This window comes from Hyperoodon ampullatus (assembly GCF_949752795.1).
Source record: "Hyperoodon ampullatus genome assembly, chromosome: 1".
Lineage (NCBI taxonomy): Eukaryota > Metazoa > Chordata > Mammalia > Artiodactyla > Ziphiidae > Hyperoodon > Hyperoodon ampullatus.
Genome location: NC_136914.1, coordinates 218,224,849 through 218,249,631, shown reverse-complemented (window position 1 = coordinate 218,249,631; position 24,783 = coordinate 218,224,849).

The following is a 24,783-nucleotide window of genomic DNA, read 5'->3' as shown; positions in this document are numbered from 1 at the left end:
GTTGGGTGTCCCCACTTGGAGATCCCCTGGAAAATATTTCCTTTGCCTCAAGATACTTGAAATCATTTAGTGAAACTCGGGCTCTTAGATTTGATTCCCTTTTCATCAGTATGTATTCTACCATTGTTTTTGAAAACCTCTTCCTTAAGACAGAAGCGATGCAAAATAAGAATAGAGCCATTCTACTTCCCCCGTGTTAATTATATTCACCACGTGCATCTCTCAGAGCAGTTAGTTGTTTCTTTTAGAAAGAAACTGCAGGTTCCTGATGCCTTGAGTCTTTCTGAGGCAGGAGGTAGATGGGCCCCAGGCTTAGCAGCTGGATTTTGTCCCCTGTGGACAGATACTCCAAGATAAAGACAGGAGCAAGGAGGACCTGAGCCCTGCCGAGACCTTCGCAACTACACATGCACAGAAAGGCTCCTCGGGGCCAAAAAGGGAGGGGGCGCCACCCCATAGGAAGTGATGTCAACTTACCCATAGGCCTACTCTTTGCTAGAATCCATCTTGGCTGAGAGATGTGTGCACACACAGGGGAGAACGCTGAGATAAACCAAATATGGGCTCAGAGCCAGGCAAAGTAAGATGATTGGCCAGAGGAAACCCAGAAGAAATGCTCCATGTAAGTGATTTAAACTACCACGAGCACGCGACTCTCTCTCAGCCCGCCCGTGTGTATCTATTCACACGTACTCTTTCTCCTCCTAATAAACACCTTACTTGTTTCACTACTTTCCGTCTCTTTGTGGAAATTCATTTCTACAAAGCCACCAGACCAGGGCCTTGTCACTGGCCACTGTCCCTGGTGGTCTAGTGGCTAGGATTCAGCCCTCTCACTGCCGCAGCCTGACTTCAATCTCTGGGAATGGGGAACCGAATCCTGCTTCAAGCTACTGCAGGCAGAGGCCACCCAAGATCACTTCCAGCTCCCTTCTGTGTCCCAGCTCACCTCCAGCTTCTTGGGGAATGTGTACAAGAGACACACTGACAATTTCACACTCTTTATCACTGACTAGGGCTGCAGCACCACGTTCATATCTGACCTCCTTCCCCAGGTCCTGGGTGAGCAATGCACCAACATCAGAGCAATGCCTTCAATGTCAGGCTAAGGCTAGCAGAGACCATGGATGTCCTATGCTTTTTCTCTCAATCCTCAAGGCCTACTAACCCAGCAGCATTAGATCAAAGAGAGTAAAGGAAGAATGAACAAGGAGAAATGCTACCAAGTTCAAACTCTGCTCGCTGCGCAACAGGCCAATAAACCGGAGATGAGGTGTTGAGACAAGGAATACAACTTTATTCAGAAAGCCAGCCGACCGAGAAGACGGCAGACTACAGTCTCAAAATAACCATCTTATCAGGGTTTGGATGCCAGTTTCTTTTACAGCACAGAGAGGGGGAGGAGATGAGGAAGTAAAGTTAAAAGGCCGTTAAGTTTTGCAAATGTCCCCTGGAATAACCAGCCTCGGGGAGGGGATGTGTCAATTTCTTCTTTCTTGCAGCCATCCACAGGTGGAGAGGGTCCGGATGTTTCCCTGAACAAAGGCACTTTGGTGTAACTTTCAGGCAGAGGGGCAGGGTTCCCTGAGGCAGGCCATTATGTATAGACAGTATCCTTTTAGTGAACAAAAGCAGCAGAAGGCAAAGGTTAAAGTAAAAGACACAGATCCAACATATAGTTGGATTTGGCTCTTACCTGTTACAGAATGACTCACAAAGGAGAAAAGTGATTTGTCAGAATCCATTTTACATGAAATTCTTTTACCCCTCCCAAATCAATCTCTTCTTCTTAGAATAAAGGCGCTGTTGTGCCCGCCTGAGGGTTCCCCTTCAGTTCAGGCTCACACCAAAAAGCTGTACCTGGAGCAGGGATAGTCCTTGAGCGCCCCCTAGGGCATAATGTATGACTAACACTACCCTTGAACCCAAGCTGTCTGTCCTTGCACTGCTGTCAGTAGAAAGCCCTTGGCATTTTTGTTTCAAAACAAAACAAAAATGTCCTTTTGTCCTTGGCATTTTTGCTTCAAATCTGAAATCACTCTCAGATTTGACCTTTCTGACATTATCTTTAGAGTGTCATAATCGATTGTGTGCCTTTCCTTTCCTCCTTTATGGATGGTCATCCATTCAAATGCTATGTCAGCAAAAAACAACCTCTCTGGGATCCCTTAGATGCTTCCGTTTCCTTCCTCCCTACAATGACTAGGGATCTTCTTCTGGTGACCATGAAATTGTGTTTATTCTTTCTCTAAAATTTGTGAAATTACCTACTTCAAGTCTACAGTATGCACCTTATGCCCTGTCTTTCTCTGATATCAGTAGGATAGAGGTGGTGGTCAAATAGACAAAGCCAGGCAGAGATCATTTTAAAATCTGCAAGAGCTGGATTTTAAGAATTATATGAAAAAATGCAATATTCCGCCAAGGTCCAAGGTCTTTAGAGTTAAATGGGAAAGACATTTATATAAAAGTCAATGATATGCAAAATCCAATCAGGCCATCAAATTGGGTAGGACTGTATAGAGACAGAAAAATGAAGAAACGCACAATGCACAACCTGAATTCAGGACAAGGGCTAGGTGACCACATCCCTTTTGACACTGTGGAGTTTTTGACAACACATCCCAATAAACATAGTGTTCAGTGGGTCCTGACAAACAGAGTCCAGACTTAGGTCTGCTCACTAAGCCAGCTCAAAGAAGCTGAGAAGGCAGTTCTCCAAAATTGTGTGAGGTGACATACTAGTTTCCTTAGTGGGTACATATCTTTCAATCTTAGGAATGGTTAGAATTAAGTATGCAATTATTAGAAATTTCTAGACTTGAAAAAAGTAAGATGTGTGAACTGAACTGAAAAGGTTGAGGAAGAGCTACTTATTTTTCCGTATTCAAAAACCACCCTCAAGTGGGAGGGAGGGAGACGCAAGAGGGAAGGGATATGGGAACAGATGTATATGTATAACTGATTCACTTTGTTATAAAGCAAAAACTAACACACTATTGTGAAGCAATTATACTCCAATAAAGTTGTAAAAAAAAAAACACCCTCAAGGGCACCAAAGACTAACATCTTTTTCTCAAGGTTGCCACCACTGTCACTTTACCATCCAATCTCTCCTAGGCATTAGGATGAAAATAACAATCCATTGTGTTTCTTTCTCTGGCCTTGGTGAGGACAACGTCCAGCTAGACCAGTAAAGGACCTGTTAGATATTCTGCTTCCAGCTGAGCCCCGCAGCAGGTAGTTAAGTCAAATGGTTAAACGCTGAATCATGACCAGTGTGTCTCTGGGCCACCTGGAGAATTTGCATCCATTTGTTCCATCTGGCCACGCAGAATCCTTACCTGAAAACACCTTGACTCCTCAAGTATTTTATCCTCACTTGCATGGTCCTAAATGGCTTTTCCCACCAGCCCTGCAGATTTTTGAGAAGGGTTATATTTTATTTGTATTTACACTAGCCCTAGCTTCACTCTTTTTTTTTTTTTTTTTTTTGTAAAGAACAGATTTATTTCTCACAGTGTGGAGGCTGGGAAGACCAAGATCAAGGTACCAGCTTTCTGTTTTGCAGACAGTGCCCTCTAGCTGTAACTTCCTGTGCTGGGGAGGAGCGGGGGTGGGGAGGAGGGAGGAAATTTTATTGGGTCTCTTTCCCAGCTTCACTCTTTTTTTTTTTTTTTTTTTTTTGCGGTACGCGGGCCTCTCACTGCTGTGGCCTCCCCTGTTGCGGAGCACAGGCTCCGGACACGCAGGCTCAGTGGCCATGGCTCACAGGCCCAGCCGCTCCGCGGCATGTGGGATTCTCCCCGGACCGGGGCACGAACCCGCGTCTCCTGCATCGGCAGGTGGACTCTAAACCACTGCGGCACCAGGGAAGCCCCCCAGCTTCACTCTTAACAAGTCTATTTCCCTTAAATAAGAGCTGGCACCCCTTTTATAGCCATAGTTTCTAACATTCCAGAATGAAATGCTATTGTCCACTCATGAGCTTGTACAATGAGATAATTCAATAGATGATAAGACCGTGGATAAAATCCACTTATTTGTCCAGCAAGGCATTTGAGCATGCCATATGTGAAATCAGACTTCCTAGGCTTCCTAGGCCTAAAGTCTGACCCAGCTACTTCTGAGCTGTGTAACTTTGCTCAACCACTCTGACCCTCAGTTTCCCAATCTGTAAAGTGTCCAAAAATTGTACTTCCCATCTAAAGCTGTTGTGGAATTAAATGATATAACCCACGAAAGCACTTAGCACAAAGTCTAGCACATAAGAGCTTGGTGAATGGTACCATCATTATGGATTCAAGGGCATTTGAAGACTGTCCACTGGCTCGCAGGAGATTCAGATCCAGACTTCATTGGAATGGTCCACTTCAGTCTTAAATTTGGAATAAATGACTTAACAGACTTTGCCCCTCCCATTATTTCCTGCATTCAGCCAAACCTAGCTCTGAACTAAAAGTAACCATGATCTGAAGCAAGCAAATGGTACTTTAAGGAAAAACCAAGCAAATTCAATGAGTCCTTGGAAAATAAGTCTGGATCTGTCATTTGCACTCTCTCTACTTATCTGGTAAACTCCTGGAAATTAGAGACTCGCAACTTTTTTTTTTTTTTTTTTTTTTTGGCTGCATTGGGTCTTCGTTGCTGCATGCGGGCTTCTCATTGCAGTGGCTTCTGTTGCAGAGCACGGGCTCTAGGCACGTGGGCTTCAGTAGTTGTGGCTTGCGGGCTCTAGAGCACAGGCTCAGTAGTTGTGCACAGGCTTCACTGCTCCGCGGCATGTGGGATCTTCCCATACCAGGGATCAAAGCCATGTCCCCTGCACTGGCAGGCGGATTCTTAACCACTGCGCCACCAGGGAAGTCTCACAAGGAGAATTTAAATGCCCTTAATTACAAAGGAATTTGAATTTGCTGCACCTAAGAATTTGGAGATGAAACTCTTGGTTAAAATCATTACAGAGATAAGATTTGTGAATTTAACCATGATTACTTTCATTCCTTTCTAAAGGAGTGCTAATTATAAAGGTAGTTTTTGTAAAGAAATCATTATATGTGGGGAAAAAAGGTTTAATCACTGTGCATTTGGAGACAGAGGATTCATTTGCTGGCTAATAATACAGGTGCTGGAACTGAGTTTCTAGGGAACAACATAATTCTACTTTTTAAAAAATATATCATGGCAGGCAGTTCTGTGGAAATGTTTACACTTTTCCAGTGCCCAGACACTTGGAATTGAAAGTAAGAGAAAAGGTACTTTTTCAAAGGATATAAGTTGGAGGTGACAATGCCGAGCCTTGTGTGATCCCTGTGCTCCCAGAAAGCAGCGGTGGTTGAGAAACACCCCCTACCACCACCATGTTCTGGGAAAGGCCTAACTACAAAGAACCACCATTCTCTAGCATATTCCAATATACCACCCACCTCCACCCTTCCTCGATGACTCCCTTATTTTATAAAACCCCAATTTTTCTCCCTCTTCTTAGAGATGTTCCCTCATTAATGAACATTCTCCCTATTGCAATATCCTGAATGAAACCACATCAATTGTCCATGGAACTTTGTCCTTGAGAGAAAAGGAGAAAAAGAATCTCTCTCAACCCCATGTTTTCTCCCAACTGAAAATCACTTAAAGTTGTTAAGTATGTATTTACCAGGCACCAGGTACAAAGCCAAAGGTTATATTCAATGAATCATCTCAATGGTGTATCTACACCTAACTCTGAACCAACATATTTGCTATCAGTTTCCACCTAGATGTTTGGCTGTGGGTACTGCTCATTAGAAAGCTCAGCTCTTGGTTCTTCCCAGACTGGAGTGGAGCGCTGCCTAGTCTTGTTAGAATAACCACAGACAAAAGTTCTTCTAGTTAATGCCCATCTCTGGTCTGGATGCCTGCCACCTCCTGGCCAGCTTCCTCATCGCAAATCACACCTGCTCAGGTTTGCTCCGCGTGATGTGTTGCCGAGGCTCCCTGGTGACCCTGTGACCATCTGACCTCCCCCTGCCAGGCCCTGCTGATGTTTGTTTAGAGTGAAAGACAGAATTCTCAGAACAATTAAGGTGATTTTATTCAAGCTATTGTTTTAAGGAAGATGTTCACTAATGAGGAACATTTCAAAGGAAAGGAAGGAGGGCTCGATCTCGGAGAGGCAGCAGTGAGTGGCGGTGTGAAGCAAGATCTTAATTCCCGGGGGCTTCCCTGGTGGCGCAGTGGTTGAGAGTCCGCCTGCCAATGCAGGGGACGCGGGTTCGTGCCCCGGTCCGGGAAGATCCCACATGCCACGGAGCGGCTAGGCCCGTGAGCCATGGCCGCTGAGCCCGCACGTCCGGAGCCTGTGCTCCGCAACGGGAGAGGTCACAACAGTGAGAGGCCCGCTTACCGCAAAAAAAAAAAAAAAGATCTTAATTCCCGGCCCAGGAATTGAACCTGGGGAGCCTGCATGAAAACCAGGAATCCTAGCCACCATATCCCCTGGCTCTTGCCCCCAGGGAAAAATGCATTTCTCATGGAGGCAAAAACTGTAAAAACAGGCACAAAGTTTATTATTAGAGACATAGCACAACAACAAGTGGGAGAGCACACAGAGAAACTGTTTAGTTAAGGCAGAAGCAGTGCAGAGATGCACACCCGGAGGGAAAGGGTGTGGGCGTCCCCCTAATGAGGAGGAACGCAGTGAAGAGGCGGGTAAGTCATTTCTACAGGGCAGTTCTTCCGGGTCTCTGTTTACCTCTGGCCAATTATCTGGTTTCTTTTTCCGCACATGCCCTGCCCTAGGACCCTCCCCAACATGCGTGCGCAACATTTTTCCAAGATGGATTACAGCCCAGAGGCCTATGGGACAGCCTTAGCATCACATATTATGGGGTGGCACCCCCTCCTTTTTGACCCCCAAGGAGCCTTTCTGCACATGTGCAATGTCTCCCTTGCCCCAAGGATGGGCAATGTATGACCTCTTGATCTTTTAACAGGGTTTAGTCCCACTCTGTCCCTCCCATAAAAATGACCAATGCTTGGTTATTTACCCTATTTCTGTTGCTGGTTTTTATTTACAGATCTTGAAATATAGACAGGAGTCTGGTCATAAATATGTAGTCCTGGAGCCTGTTTGTCTCTTGCTTCAGGAAATGTAAACAGGGGGCTGGTAATGAATGTCCAGCCTGGAGCCCATCTTCTTCTCACCCCAGGAGGTGTGAACAGGAGGCCAGTTGTAAGTACCTAGCCTGGAGCCCATCTATCTCCTGCCTCAGGCTGGGGTTTTCTAGAGGCATGTAGGCAAGGGAATCATCCCCCACTCTCATGGGAGTCATGAGGAAGGGTGGAGGTGGCTCTTACCTTGGAATATGCTGGAATATGCAAGAACAGAGTGTTCATTTACAGTTGCTCCTTTCTCAGAACACAAAAGGCTGGGAGATTTCTCGATCAGCATGGCTTTCTGGAAGCCCAGGGCTCAGATAAAATTCAACATCGTCACTAGTGTCTGAGTCCCCATCATCTCACCAAAAACTAAGCCCCAGCTCTGTCAAGCCCCTTGCAGGCTGCCATTGCTAAAGCAAAAACAATTATTTTAAAAACAAAAACTGCCAACCTTCAGACAGCAATGCTTTGTTTTCGTCACCAAGCAAAGGGCTCACTGCCTGTTGCAGGTAAAAGCCAATACTATGGCACCGGCTTTTGAGAAAAGAAAAAGCTTTATTGCAAGGTGGACCAGCAAGGAGACAGGAGGCACGGCTCAAGTCTGTCTCCTCCATCTGAGGTTCAGTCAAACTTCTGTGAGTTAGGGAGGGAGGTTGGTCTGCAGAAGCGCTGGTGGCCAGGTTACAACACGAGGATTTTGGAGCTTGGCCATCTATAATAGGTGTGGGAAAGGGGCTTCAGCACCAGATCTTCTTGGACAATGGGCCCTTCACTTCTGAAAGGGATCTGTGTTCAGATTCTGGTAAAGTCCCGGGTCTTTGGTTCCTTTGGGGGTAGAAACTTGGTTCTGGGTATTAACTGAGGGCAAAATTTTCTCCTCTGTACCTGCTTTGGCTGCTTGACTTACAGTTTTGTTGTTGTCTCTGAAAAACAACTCAATATCTTGTTAAAAACAGGATAGAGCCTGTTTGGGCTGGTTCTGCAGTTACATTTTCTTGGGGCCACTGGCCTTTGGCTAATTAATTGGCCACCCTGAGAGTGGTTTTTCCGCAAAGTGGCCTTCAGAAAGTTGGGCCTCTTCCACACAAAGGTCCTTAAGATCACAGACACTGGTGTTTTTGTCTCTCTTCTGAAGCAAACGCTGAGGTTTTTGTGGGTCCTGACCAGCCTTTGCCAGCCCCAAATCCACCACTCTTACCCTGGGGCCACAGAGCCCTCAATAAATTCCAGCTGACTTAAAACATTCTTTGACATAACTCCACCATTTACTCATCAAGCCGAATCATTTTCAAATAGTTTCCACCTCTGAACATCTCAAATCCATCAATGTATTCAAACCTTAAATCCTGGGAGGAAACACTATCCAGAGGGCTGTTGATGCTCCCAGGTTTCCCCGGCTCCCCACACCTGGTCCCGAGCTGGTCCAGTACACTGGGTGTCAGAGCAGTGCTGGGGAGACTCACTTATATCACAGCAAGGGCAGAAAGTAGAAGAAAAACAAAATCCACAACAAAAGTACAAATAGAGGCCCTACAACATTCAGTGTGGTGTGATTGATCAGCAAAGCCCCGTGTGTAAAACCCAGAGTTTAGGCATCCATGTTCCCTTAGAATAGGAAGAGAACCTCCCAAGGGGTCCTAACATTGCCTCCAAATACCATATCTAGGAGAATATGGCTGCCACGTGCCACTTGGAAAGAATAAGGTTGCCAGTAGCCACAATGGGCTTAGATGGGAGAGGCAGAGAGCTCCAGCATCACACAGTCGTGGAGAAGATTCTCTTACAGAAGAGACTGGAAGGAAGCCAAGCCTGCCACAGAAAGCATCTAATACAAGCACGGCCCTTCAAGCCACCCACAGTAACCAGGACCCAGAGGCAAGCATAGCAAATACCATAAAAGAGGACCACGTAGAACAAGAGACTCCGAGTTAGACCCAAATTATTTTTTTAACTACACACGCTATAAGGATTATTGTCTTTACTCCTCATTATGGAGCACTCCTAATATACCATCAGATCCTACTGTATAATGTTTGCGAGACAGAATACACAGATGAGGGCTGGACCATATTTGATACTAAAACTCTGACCCACATCCTCTGCAGTAACCTGCCCAGGTCGGTCAGTACTTGATCAGCGACCACCAGCTTCCAAGTCAGGACCAAACAGAGAAAGCTGTAGGAGATCAGAATCCACCACCCTGAAATACATCACTTTGACATAACAATTATTTTGAGTTGGAGGTAAATGGGAATCAACAGATTCAGAAAAAAGCCTTCTCAGAGCTTCCGTTATCTGACAAAAAGCAGAAACTTTTGAGAAATTGAGGATGCTGTAAATCCCCTCTGTCAAAGAAGTCTTATGGCCACGAAGAAGATGGAAATTTGATGCCAAGATTTCTCTGCACATATAACCCTTTATCTTCCATTAGTTTCCCATATATTTACCTTCCCACAGCTTGATGCCCTTAGAAGCCTAAAACCCTTCTCCTTTGTTTCTTCTCTCCTCTTGTTTCTTCTCTACAGATTTATTGTTGCTTTGTGAAGATGCTAGATAAGCCCAAGTTCTAACCACTCTGAGTTACTCATCACTGAAGACTCTCCCACATATGTGCTGCATGCATTAATAACCTGTTTGTTTTTCTCTTTTTTTTAATTAATTTATTTATTTATTTTTGGCTGCATTGGGTCTTTGTTGCTGCGCACGGGCTTTCTCTAGTTGCGGTGAGTGGGGGCTACTCTTCGTTGCGGTGCACAGGCTTCTCATTTCGGCGGCTTCTCTTGTTGCAGAGCACGGGCTCTAGGCACGCAGGCTTCAGTAGTTGTGGCACACGGGCTTAGTTGCTCCGTGCCATGTGGGATCTTCCCGGACCAGGACTCAAACCTGTGTCCCCTGCATTGGCAGGCAGATTCTTAACCACTGCGCCACCAGGGAAGCCCCTGCTTTTCTCTTGTTAATTTGTCTTTTGTTGGTCTCACTTACAGGATCCCAGTCAGAGAATCTAAGTTGGATCAGAGGAAAAATATTTTTCCCCTCCCCTCAAAGCTTCTCAAACCAATTACTTAAGATGTATACTTCTAGTTAGCCCCACCTCCAGCTTCCCCCAAGCCAACAGCCTCCAGCCAGAGCACACCTAAAGCTTTCTCCTTCTTTTCACTGTATAACTTTCCCATTCCCCTGCCTGCCTTGGAGTCTCAGCCGGACGCAAGTGATGGAGGTTGACTCCCTGCTTTCTACAAGCTTTGAAGAAGTAGACTTTGCTTGTTCTCATTTAGATGGTCTTCCATTTATTTCCACATGTTAGAGTTCATTAGAAAGTAGAACTTTGATATGGGCTAAGAGACCTCCCTCCCTCTAGCCCTTTACAAATACCCAACTATGCAAAGGCCATGTTTTCTTGAGTTACTTTCACACCAGCACTGGCAGCTGATTGTGAAATTAAGTTTTCATTGCTTTACCTAAGTTAAAATGAGTAGAAAGGGGAAAGCAGAACTGGGCTCACCAATTAAGGGCCAGGAACTGAACATGACTCAAAGACATACCTCAATGTACTTGTCTATTTGAGTTCTATTAATACAGAACCTATTTTGTAGGGTCATTGTGAGGACTAAGTGAGTTTATACAGGTCGAGAGCTTAGGTCAGTGCCTAGCACATACCAGTGCTCTGTTAAGATTGCTATTTCAGTGTATGTGCTTATTAGCCTTAAGTTAGACTTTAGTCATTGTCATAAAGACCTCAGCCAAGGCATTCCTATGAATTCTGCAGATTTGCACACCTGGACTGGGTGGGCCCTACTGGACAGGTAGAATTCTCTCAGGGGAATCTTTCTCTGGTTTTGCCCAGTATGAACAAAGGTCTCTTGAATTCATCTCAGTTTGACTTAATTCTTTCTAGGTGTGCTCCATGTCAGGCAACTAGAAAGGGAAAGCACTAATGGTCTATCACTGGGTGGCTGAGTCAAATGTGGGACCTGCCATTAGACACAGGGGATGAGAAAAGAATTCTGTCCAGAGTGAGAAAAGAAAGTACTCTGTTGTGTGTTTTGGAGTGGCGTGTTCTTATCTGTAACACTTGTTGTTATGGGCTGAATTGTGTCCTCACTCCAAATATTCAAAAGCTGAAGTCCTAACCCCCAGTACCTCAGAATGTAATCTTATTAGGAAACAGGGTCTTTGCAGATGAACTTAGTTAAAATGAGGTCATACTGGAGCAGGGTAGGCCCCTAATCCCATACGACAGGTGTCCTTATAAAAAGGGGAAATCTGGACATGGGTATGCAGGATAGGGAGGATGCCCTATGAAGACTGGGGTTATGCTGCCACAAGCCAAGGAACTACCAGAAGGTCGGAGAGTGGCCTGGAACAGATCCTTCCCCAAAACCTGCAGAGGTGGCATGGCCCTGCCATCATTTTGATTTCAGACTTTCAGTCTCCAGAACTGCCAGACAATTAATTTCTGTTGTTCTGAGCCAAAGTTTACAGTACTTTGTTATGGCAGCCCTAGGAAACGAACACGTTTGTAGAAAAGCTAGGTTACTGCAAAAAGAATCTGCCCACAGTGTAATAATATACTGTCTGAGAGCCTGTTCCACTCAAAGGGAGAAAATTCATAAAAATATGAAATAAAACTTGCCACCAGCCTTTAATAACCACTGTATAAAGCTGGACTTCCTGCTCCTATAAATTGTCGAGGGGAGTGTGTGCTGATACAGGCTTCCTGAAGGGCAGATTGACAGTATCTATCAATAACATACACATCTCTTTGACACAGAGATTTCATTCATAGGACTCAATCCTACACACATACTTGCATTAATTGCACAAAGATATTAAATGCAGCATTTGTTGATAATAGCCAGAACATGAAAAAAAAACCAAAAACATGTAATACATGTAGTTTAGTAATTATGACCCACCCACACAGAATAATATGAATGGATAGGCATTCCCAGAACAATTTCTATGTTAATGTGGAAAACTCTCCAGGCCTAGTTGTTAAGAGGGGAAAACAAAGAAAATTGTAGATCAATAGGTATAGTATGTAACAATTCATGTTTTTAAAAAACAGTAACAAGGGGTTAAAGATGGTGGTGGACGGGAAGGGCAGAGGTGTGACTATAAAAGTGCAGCACAAGGGACATCTTTGTGGTGATGGAGCAGTTCTGCATCTTGACTGAGGTGGTGGTCACGCAAACCTACATATGTGATCAAACGGCATAGAACTAAGTTGTACAAATGTCATTTGCCTGATACTGGGGGTGTAGGGTGGAAAAGTTTTCCCTTTTTCCCTTCTAGGTTCTTTGGCTGGTCTAATAATTGAATGTATATAAGACAGATTAACAGGAGAAAAACAAATTTAATTTTGTATATATGGGAGCCCCATAAAAATACGAGACTCAAAGAAGTGGCCAAAGCAGGAAACCTTTATATCTTTTAGACAAAGAAACAATAAATTTGCAAAGAATTGACAAGACAAAGGGGTTTGGGCTTGAAATAGTAAATTAATGAAGAAGTAACAAGGTTTGGTTTTTTGGGGTTTTTTTTTTTTGCAGCACGCGGGCCTCTCACTGTTGTGGCCTCTCCCGTTGCGGAGCACAGGCTCCGGACATGCAGGCTCAGCGGCCATGGCTCACGGGCCCAGCCTCTCTGTGGCATGTGGGATCTTCCCGGACCGGGGCACGAACCCGTGTCCCCTGCATCGGCAGGCGGACTCTCAACCACTGCGCCACCAGGGAAGCCCCAAGGTTTGTTTTTATACAGCTTTCTCGGACCTAAATTCCAGTCTCTGTTGATAAGGATGCCTTCCACCCTCCTGGTACAGGATCGGTACCTTTCACAGGGGAGATATATTTTCTGTTTTCAGGGGGACAAAGGAGGCCAGAGTGTCCTTCTTGCATCAGCTGTTTCCTAAGTTACTTTAATTCAGAATAATCAATATGCCACAGTGGCATATTTTGGGGACTTCCCTGGTGGTCCAGTGGGTAAGACTCCATGCTCCCAATGCAGGGGGCCCGAGTTTGATCCCTCGTCAGGGAACTAGATCCCACGTGCGTGCCGCAACTAAGAGTCCGCATGCTGCAACAAATAGCCCGCGTGGTGCAACTAAGACCCAGCACAGCCTAAATAAATAAATAAATAAATAATAAACAAACATCAAAGTGGCATATTTTGGGGTGGTATATTCTATTCCCCTTCAGGGGAAGGTGGGTTAGGGTACAGGGGATCTCTCTGCACTGACTCTGCAACTTCCTATGGACCTGTAATTATTTCAAAATTTTTAAAATTTGTAAATAAAATAAACACAAAATAATTTTTTAAATCATGTAGAACAATAGAAGAATAATAGAACTATATACACGTGTATGTATACACATATGGATATGAGTATCTGTAAATGCACAGGAAACTGAAAGCATAGCCATCTATTGTTGGCATTCCTTAATCCTGGGAGAGGAATGAAGAGGCATTTTACTCTATAGCTCTATTCTATCACCTTTAGTATTGATAGAATATTTCACAACAAAGCATGTGTCACTTACGTAATATTTAAAGTTACCTTTTCCCAAAATGTACGTCTTCCAAAGAGCCCCCTATTTGTCCATCTTTGAAGAGCACTAACTTTTGTTTTCCATTCTAGAATTTAAAATAAAGCAAATTAAGAAAAGGGGGGAACATTTGAAATTGAAGACCATCACTTCACACACCACCTCTTCAGGGTTAAGTGAATGATGGGGCTTTTATCAGTTCCATAGAGAGGAGATTCAACACAAAAGAGATGACACTAGCCAGAGGCCCATCCCAGCCCAACAAAAGCACACAGGCCTCTCCCTGGGCATCTGTGATCATGAACTGCTCCCAGCTAAAACTTCCCTGTATATTAAACTAATTGAGAAGAAAGTGTTGGCTAAACAGAACTATGCTATGAACAAGAAAGCAGAGAACTTGTTTTAATCTACTTCAAAGAAATTGTTTGTAGAGACTCCTGAAACCAACTGCACACAAAGAAGAGTAGGGTTCCCTTTGTAAGGTAGTCTATAGTGCCAGCTTTGGGTTATGACAACTCAATGCTATATCGTTTACCTTATCAGGACCTCAACAATTGGTATTGGTAAGAATTTCCCTTTAGAAAAGTAGATCTTTTCCAGAAGAATGATACAGGAGTAAGTTCTCCCCCAACACCACCTTTTTTTTTTCTTTCACTTGTTCCCTAATGACTTGATACCTTACGGAAGACTGAAAATCCTCAGAACAACTCTGACTACCTAACCGAAAGATAGCATTCCCTGCACGAACAGGATGCTGTCACAAATAAGAAGGGGTCAAAAGAAACAAGTGACCACGCTAGACAAGGACTATCCAAAGGACTAAACATCAACCCTCCCAAAGTTAACCTTTTTTTTTCTCATCAAATCATCAAAATCATTTATTGAGCACCAACTGGATATATGACACATTGGTCACCAAGATGTGACCCTTGCCCTCACAGTTTCTTTTAATTGAGATATAATTCACACAGCATAAAATTCACTGTGCTGCCTCCCAATTTTAACTATAACTGTTATACTAACCAACTTGGACAGTGAATTTACTCATTGAGTTCCCTAAGGACATACTTGGCAACTAAGTCATTTTAAAGAAGATACAAACAAGATACAATGCTTAAAGTTGTAGACAACCAAAACCGTCTTGTGTCCTGCCAAGGTCTCCTCCGCCAGGCCTCCACTGCCTCTCAGCCTCATCTCACGCCTCCCCACACAGGTCTGCCCTCAGTGCCTTCACCATCGAGCCCTTCCTGGCTCCGTCCGTGCTCTTGTCATTGCTTCTTCCTGAAGGCTCTTTTCCCAGACCTTTGCAAGGTCAGTGTCTTGTCCAGTGCACAACCTAAGCGTTCCCTCCTCAGAAGGGCCTTCTCACCTCATCTTATCTTCCTCCATCCAAGCCCTTAGCACAGCTTGTAATTATCATTTTATTTATTCATTCATTTATGTCAATGCTCTCCATCTTCCATCCACCAGAAAGCAAGCTCCATGAAGGTAAGGAGTTTGCCTTTATCATTAACACTTAGCACAGCATAGGACCTCAAAAATGCACACAGTGCATAGATCTGCTTTAAAGGCTTTCCTAGCTAAGACAAACATAAAATTTTGCGCCTTTACTCACCCATTATCCAGGTGTTAGAACACATCCTGAATTGTTTTCTAAGGAAAAATTTGGCCCTGCTGACAGGTACTTCTGCGACCCACCTCCGTGGGCAGGTGGACCAGCCACAACTCAGGCACATGTCCTGGTCAGACTCTCAGTTTTCTTAAGAGGATGCCCACCCCATCTCCAGTCCAGGAATCTGCCCTTGAAGGATGACTTGGTTGATGCTATGTCATTACTTGTCAGAGGACAGACCAGCAAACTCACTGCTAGCCTATACTTAGCAACTCTAACTTAATTGCAAGAAATAATATTGATGAAGGACTGCTTAGAGAACACACTGTCCACTCGTTCCTTTAATTTTAAATGCAACCTTTTGAGTCAGCCAGACCCTTAGAAAGAATAATTGAACCATTTTTGCTTCCCATATACAAGTTTTTACTAAACTATACTTTTCCACTATATTTGACTGACGTTGAAAGATACGGTGAGAAACAACCCTGGGAAGTGCATTATTATATATTATTATATATTCTATCTGAATGTTTTTGAGGATATTATCTGCTACATCACACTGGGCCTCCTACTGAAGACCCATAGGAGAAATGTCTCAGCTCTTGGTAACAAAAAATAGCTGCACTTCTCTGAACCACTGGTTTGTTTTTAATCTTTTACATGCCATGAATCTTGTTTATTCCTGAGCTTTGGAGGCTAAGAAGTACAGCCACACACTTGGGATCATAACAAAGGGCACTTTATGTGCTAACCTCACCTTGGGCTTCATCATATCTTTCATACCCTTATTTTCCTTTGACCTCAATTTCTTTACTCATCTTTTTTTTTTACATCTTGTTAAACTAAATGTATTATTATAAAGGTTCTAGTATCTTTTCTGGAATAAGGCAGGGAGTCTACACTTTAAAAGTTAAGATTTTGGCAGTTTGCTACCATGTTATACAAAAACAGTGATACGGGGGCACATTTGGGTGGCCTGACTTAAAATAGCATTCGTAGCATTCCTAGGGTTTGGTTATGAGGTTCCTAGGGTCACCCCCCAAGACTACTGAGACTCAACCCCAGCGAGAAGTCCATGGGGTGATCTGTTGTAAAAGATGTTCCCTGAGGACTCCTCTGGCGGTCCAGTGGTTAAGACTCTGCATTTCCACTGCAGGGGGTACGAGTTCAATCCCCGGTCAGAGAACTAAGATCCCACATGCCACGTGGCTCGGCCAAAAAAAAAAAGATATTCCATGATGCCAGGAACACAAAAAACACACAGTGGCTTCTAACATGAGGACCAAGTCAAACTTATTAGGTTGGATGCTATAAGTTGCAGCTGTCACTTTGTAAAAGGGCTGCTTCTTACATGGGCAACTCTGTGTTTAGCAGGCTCCATGTAAGTTTCTACATTCTGCTCCATGCACCCCCCTCAGCTCTCCATCCCTCTCCTCACTGCCCTCCAAAACCGTTCTTCTCACGTCCATCATCAACACACCCCTAAATCCCTCAGCCTCTTCTCGGAACTTTTCCTTCTTGTTCCTCGGGGAATCTGATGGCCTCTCATCATACCCCTTCCCTGAAGCCAAGCCCACCATTTGGGAAAGTTCAGAGGGTGCCATTCATAGAGATGACAATGTGGTACGATGATCGTTCTACGTGACCCTAAGGAGGTGGCTCTGTCTGCAGCCCTCTCAAGTGGAGGCCGTTTTTCCTCTGCACTTCACATCCCACAAAGCCTGGAGGTGCTGAAGCTCTTGGGAATAGAGCATCCATTATCAGACTTTACCATTCCTTATGGTTTTCACCTACCAACCTCCGGGTCGACCCTCCCCATTCTCTGATGACTTGGGCATTTGCCTCATGCCCTTTCTCCTCCTCCTACTGTTACAATTATTCTCAGTGACTTCAACAGCTATCTGGATGACCCACCCCACACTCTGACAACCCAGTTTCTTTCTTTTAATCTTAGTTTCAATCATCTTTTCCTCTACTGCATTGCAGCCTCACAACTGGAATCATCACCAGTAATGGTGCCCCCACCAAAATCTCAATGTAACATCCAAACTCTTTGACCACCCCCTCTTATCCTTCCCCTCACCTTCTCTAGCACTCCCTCTTTAGCAAAGACCTCGGGCAGTCCATTAAGCTGACCATTTTTTTCCCTATCCAGAACCCTCATCCTAACCTCACTTCCTTGCCCAGGCTAAATTCCACAGTCCAGCAGTAGAAACACTTCCTTGCAAATACCCTTAACTCCCTGGTTGCTCTTTCCTTCCATTGTACTCCTCCCACAAAACCCCAACCCTGTTTAACCCAAGTATATAGTGGGACATTTCTGGAGAGACTCACATGGCTGGGATGACCCGACTCACTCCAAATTTTTATGACCGCAAGTATCAAATGTGCAGTCAACAGTGACAGGCACTCATCTACACTTCTCAAGTAAATGTGCTTTCCCACCCTCTGCGGTTACGTAAACTAGGACAATTCAGGCTATAACTAAGCATCACTTCCCAGGCTTCCCAGGCTCTGGCTGGCCACCAGTGGGGTCCAATTACAATATTCACTCAGATTTTGCAGGCTAGCATGGGACCTCAGACTCTTCTGCATTTCTGGGGCTCCCTAGGGGTACCTCACGTGTGCTCTTGTATAGTCCTTGTAACATCATCTTCTTCATCCTCCTGTCATTGATATCTGCTATCCAAAAAGCCCCTTGAGGTAGCCCCTCCGTAGGGCAGGCCATTGATAGGATGTCCTTCAGGATAATGCTATAGTGGAAATGTGTGTCTTGTCTGCTCAGGGCCCTTCCCCCATTCCCTATCATGCTGGTAGAATTTCAATCACAGCCACAAGATGGGGCACCCTCCCTGGACTCAGCCAACCACAGATCCCATTCCCCAGCAACAATGATTGGTCCGAAAGTAGGTACAGCTCCAACCTGGCCACTCAGAGTTCTTCTCCACAAATAACGGGAGAGAAAAGGTATCTTTCCACTGAGTTTTTTACCCTGGAAGGATGTTCACCTGAGCACAGCATGTTTCCTTAAAGGTGGATAAAGCCTTTATTAACGAGGCCAATCCTCAGAGAGATGGAGAGCCCAAGGGTCATCATTTGAACTTCTTCATCCATCCAGGCCCAAAGATCTCTCCTGGACTGGACAGATGCAGGCACCGGTTAGTCCCCTTTTGTGCTGGAGCCAGTCTGATGGGGTCTCTTCCGTTTGTAACCAAATCCAACTAATGGAGTTAGTTGTCAATGCCAAGAGTGCCATCACCTGGTGCTCTCAGTCCTGTGTCCCTGGAGGAGTCAAATCTGCTTGAAGGTCCTTGGGGTCTTCACCACATCCACGCCACACTGTTTCATGCAGGAGAGGGAAGTGTATCATACATTGAAGTGCACCTTGCACCCCAGGGCCTCACTAGTTCCTAGAGCTTCTGCCGGCAGCCACATTCTCTACGGGGCTGAGACTAAGTTCTTGATTCTGAACTGGAGGCAAATCTGCAAGGTGTGAGCCTTGCCGTCCTCCTCAACCCAAGCTCTCCCTTTGCTCCAATGCAAAAATCTCTCCTCCCCCCACTTCCAGTCTATAGCCCTCTGCCCACCCATTATCACACATGCTCAGATATGTCTGAACACCAGGTTCAGCTCAGTCTGCAAACACACACACACACACACACACACACACACATACACACACACACACACAAATGCATGTACTTCTAAATTTAAAGTAATGAGAAAAAACCAAGGGAAAGGATTGTAGAATTTTTTCACTGGAAGGGTCAAGGGAAAGGAGATCCATGCAAAGAAAATGAAGAGAAGAATAAATATCAATATAATAACTTGAATGACTTTTACAAGACTCAGTAGGACAGCAAGTTCTTCTTTTCAAATGCCAACGACAATGACAACAACAAAATTCCAGCCTCTATTTAAAAACATAGCCAAACTGTACTTTCGTGTGGTCAAATTCATTGGTTTCTGCCTGGTGCCATTCTTGAGGGATTGCCCCCTCCTCTCTATCCATAGGCTTGCAGTGGGAATGGTCATGTTGACACAGAATGACCTCTCTCCTATCCCCCAACCACAGACCAAAAGCCTCTACCCCAGGGATTGGGATGAAGACCAAGAGAGGCCGCTCAGCCTTACTCGGGTGGGCGTGGGGAGTTATAAATTGCAGATGTCGGCTGCAACCTGGCTCTAGTCTCTGCTGAGACCCCATCATGTCCTTGTTCTTGGGTTGGTTCTGCCACAGGCCCCAATGCCCTTCCAAAGAATTCTGCCTGCTGAAACCAGTTCAAATGATTTTTTTTACTTGCAGCCAAAAGAGTGTTAATTAGAAGACATCTAATGAGCCAAAGATGATTATGAGAAGACCATGAAAGGAAAAGAGCAAAGGTTCCTAAATAAATAAATGATAGATAGAGAGATGATAGATAGATAGATAGATAAACCAAATCTGTGTCTAGAAGGAAGCAGAGATGCTGGAAGACCATAGGCACAGAATTCTCCCCAAAAGCTAGAAATGTCAAGATGACAGAAAGGAGCAGTTACCATAAGAAAGGAAACCAGCACTTGACAAGTGTCCTGGGAACATGCAGAAAGGGGCCAATTTTTAAAACTGAGGCTTGGGAAGGAATTAATAACTTCCTTATAGTAAGTGACCTGCTTCTAGGAAAGCAAAGAGTCAAATGAATGACATTTGATCTTGTGCCTACACACCCGCCATGGGTCACATAAATCCAGTCAATGGCACTGTCCCAGGGGTGGCCTCCCTTACTTATACCTCAAAAGCTCATTCCCAAATCTCTCAGCTAACAGCACTGTTCCTGGGAGGAGCCCATGACGCAGCAGATGGGAAGTTGCTTTGCAAAGCTGCGATCACTCATGCAGTGCAAGGGAGAGAAATCAACAGTTAATTTTCATCACCCATTTTCTTACTGAACATGTAGAAGGACAAAGATAGAGAGGGAAACTGATGAAAGAGAAGCAATTTTCTAAAATTGAAGCAAAAAATTAACAGCGTCCAGAAATCTGACCCCATTGTTCCTGTGTGTAAAGCTTTTCTATGATTTCCTGTCACCTATGGATAGAGTTCAGGATTTGAACGTGTGGTCCCTGCCACTTGGCCCACTTCCACTGTCACCACCCTAGCCTACCCACCCTGTGCACCAGCAATGCCAAATGTACGAGGTTCACCTACTCACCACGATGGTCTTTGCCTCTGTTCCCAATGGTCAACCTCCAGCACATCTCCCTCCTTGGTGAGGCAGATTTGGTTTTCTTTTTCTCTTTTTTTTTGTTTTTGAGCACTTTGTTCTTTTCAATTCAAGGTCCTCGAACAATCAATTTTTCCTCTTTAGATGTCTCTTCTAATTATTACTCTTTGGGCTGCAACTAACAAAAATTGCTGAGCTCCCTTCAGCAGACAGAGAATCCACTGGAAGGACCCTGCCTCTCCAACCCCCCGGCTTATCTACCGGCTTCTTTTCTTCAACCCTCAGCTCATGGGTACCGTTGGAGCCCAGAGCGGGCTGCCCCAAAATGTGCCTCGTGACATATTGATTATTTTGAATGAAAGTGACTTAAGAAACAGCCAATGCAAGAGGGACACACTGACCCTCCTCTCTGTCTCCCTGAAAGGAGGAAATAAATCTCTCATGTGAAAGGGACATTCTCTGCATCTGGAAGTAGAAGGACACTCTTATTGCCAGAGATAGGGAATTCAGGCTGAGAAGCCTATATAAACAAATAAACAAACCTTGTTACTTCTTTTCATTTACTACCTCAAGACCAAATTCTGTTTAAATTCATCACTAATTGAGCACCCAAAACCTAAGTTTTTGTGTCCTGTCAATTCCTCTCAAATTTACTGTTTCTTTGTCTAAAAAACATAAAAGCTGCCTGCTTTGTCCACTTCTTTGGTCCTATTTCTATAAAACCTCCATGCTCATGAATGAAAAAGGTTCTTTTTCTCCTGTTAATCTGTCTTGTGTCAATTTTATTATTAGTGCAGCTATAAGAACTCAACAGGGGTAGAGGGGAAATCTCCCCCTTCCCTACGGTACCCTGCCTCAGGTGGCCATCAGGGCCCTGCAGGGTTATGTGTACCACCACTCTGCTCCAAACGTGTTCTGCACAAAGACAGGTCACGTGCTCCTTGAGGACAGGGACTCTGCTTCCCTGTGTCAGTACTTTGCATGGCTGGTCTTGGGAGTTCAATAAATGTCTGTTGGACACATATATGAATTATCAAGAAGGTAAATTCCTGCTGGTAACCTATGGAATGGCTATTGATCATTGTCAACCATATATTTTTAAAATTCCTGAGCAGTTGTTCTTGCCCATGGAATCCTATTTCTCAGCAGTCAATTTCACACACATTCATCCTGCTTAGAATCTCTGGCACCCTCTCCTCCAGCAAAGCAGATTTTCCATTTGAATTTGGGATTGCTCCATTTATCAACATTATGTTGCTCTGGAATATAAAGCTACACTCATCGTCATGGTCTTGACGTTCCTGGCAACACGAACACTTAATTATACACCATCTCATATGTTTCAGATGGGTGTTTTTCTCAAAGAACTGAAGTTGAGTAACATGTTTGGCATTTACTTGAATAACAATAATATGGACCTTTTACTGTACCTTGTGTAAGTAGCTAGGACAGGGCTAAGCATTTTACATATAGGATCTCACTTAATCCTCACAATAACCCCTAGGAATTATTGCCACTTTATAGATGAAGAGGTTGCTATTTCGAGCGGTTAAGTAACTTGCTCAATGTGACGCAGATGGTAAGTGGTAGAGCTCGGAACCAAGGACAACAGATTCAAAATCACCCACAGTCCCTATCAATGGGCATCTAAGAAAAAGATGGACTGAGAATGGGTGTGATGAGGACCCAAAAGGATGGTGAGAAAACTGACTAAAAACAAGTGACTACATTTCATTTTGTTCCCATGCACATTTTTAATCGCTCTAAGAATATCTGTTTCTTTCGTTATTTTCTTGTTACCTGTCATAAAACTGGAAACTGGAACCCGAGGCTAGGAGCGACTGGGAGAGCATTATTCCTTGTTTCTCCACTGGAATTTGACATGAGACCATACATCTAAGACCACATTAGGAATCTCTTGAAAGCAATAACTTTGCAAACTAGATTACCAGCAACAAAGCAAACCACTTTGGGGTTCATGAGATCTGTGTTCTCTGAGACTAGAATGCAGACTATAAATCACCAAGACTTAGGAAGATAAAGAAGACTCCTTGGGGGCTCCCTCTGGATCCATAGACAGAAACACTGTTCTATGCAACCCCACCTGGGATTCCTATGGACACATCCCTAAAAATTACAGTAAAAATTACATCTCTAAAAATTATGCTGTAACAAATGGCCAGTGAAGATTTCCTTCAGATTAACTGACAAAGATTGGTAAAAAAGCAAAAACAAAAACAAAGAACACCACGTCTGGGTCTGACCATGCAATCTGCTTGACTGCTTCTTATTGAGGTGGATTTCTCCATTGGGTCAGAAAAGGAAATTTTCTAAAAGCACTGAGTCCACGTATTTTAAATGAATCAAAAGAGTGTATCAAAATTTGACGGCAGAAAATAGGCCAGCTCCTGTATTTTTTTTTCAAGGAAAAGTTCTCAGTGGTGAGGTCTTGAAATATGCCACACACTGAAAAACCTTGCCATTAGAGGAATTAAAACTGAAGCCTAAGTGTTCCTCCATCTTCGACTTTCTGTCTCCATAAGTGACAGGAAATGTGGTTTATTTGTAGAATTTCACCATGGATTGTTTGAGGAAAGTTGACTTGAAAAAAATCCTGAAATAAAGACAAATGTTTTGTGGCAGGCAAATATACAAATGAAAAGAAATGTTTAAGTTCTACTGAACTATGGATGATTTTTTAAAATGGTAACTGTGAAGCAAGGCAGGGTTGGAAATATTGCTAATTAGTGTATATTATGCCTTGTCTAATCAATCTTGAGAACCAAGGTAAATCAGGGATGATAAAGCAGAGCCATTCCAGTCTTCATCATGGACTAGCCAGTTACTGGGAACTTTTTTCTCTTTCTGTCTCCTACAGAGTTATCATTTCTCCCTTGCTATGTGTGCCATGGAGTGACTCTTCCATCAAAGAATCTTGCCATCATATGAGTTGTCACTTAGTGTCCTATGCTCTGGTGTCTAATTCCAAAACAAAGCATTCAACCAAAGGTGGGAACAGCCCAAATGTCCATGAACAGATGAATGGATAAACCAAATGTGGCAGATCCACACAATGGAATATTATTCAGCCATAAAAAGGAATGGAGTTCTGATACATGCCACAATGTGGATAAACCTTGAAAATATTATTCTAAGTAAAGGAAGCAACCTAAAAGGCCACATATTATATGATTTCATTTATATGAAATATCAGAATAGATAAATCCATAGAGACACAATGCAGATTGCTGGCTGCCAGGATTCTAGGTAGAGGGGGGAATAGAAAGCAACTGCTTAATGGGTCCAGTGTTTCCTTATGGGGTGATGAAAATGTTTGGAACCAGACAGAGGTGGTGATTGTGCAACACTGTGAATATACTAAATCCACTGAATTTTTCACTTTAAAATGGTTAATTTTATGTCCTGTGATTTTCACTTCAATAAAAAAAAATTGCAATAAGACAAAGCTTTTACTTTATGTCTTTTAGAATTGCCATGTGGAAATTTTAATACAAAAGTAAGAGTTACAACAGTGTGATAAATGCTTCTAATAAAAACAAAATTATGAGAGCAGGCCTCCTGTCCTCCCCAGCACTCAAAAGTGAAGCATAAAGCCTTCTGGATGGGTCATAATCTTCTGAGGAGATATGGATTTAATCAAAGAACTATGGCTTTAGCTGAGCAGGAAAACTCCCAGCCACAATATTCTATCCACCACCTACTATGCAAAAAAAATAAAATAAAATAAATTGCAAATGGCAACACTTCCGAGAAAGTTCTTTCTTTGCTGTGTCTGTCTCTTGTTGAGCCAGTTGGGGGTGGGAGATCAAAGCTGTCCCCTCACCCCAGTTGGCTCTTCTGGTTCTTGGAAGCACTGGGTACCACAGCACTTACAAATTCATCTTAAGGCATAAACCTGCCTCTGTACTCAGGGTCCAACTTCCCCACAGAGAGAAATCTGACCTTTAACAAATCAGGGAATCTGAGAACCCTGGAAAGTTCACTTTGTGCTGTTTCAGGCTTCATAAGATTTGCTTTATAGCATGCCTGCACAAAATCCTACTCTAAGGAAAGGGTCTATACAAGAGAGGTGCATCAATTATGAATCCCAAGCTACTACTCCCCTCTCTTCTCTCCCCACAAAGTAATACCCTGCAGTGCGAAACTGCTTGACTTGTAAATTGATTTATCAGGACTTTAATATAACTGCTGACCATGATCAGAATAGCAACAAATTGGCTTAAGCAGGTTCAAAGCTGAATCAGTGGAAGAAACAGTAGGT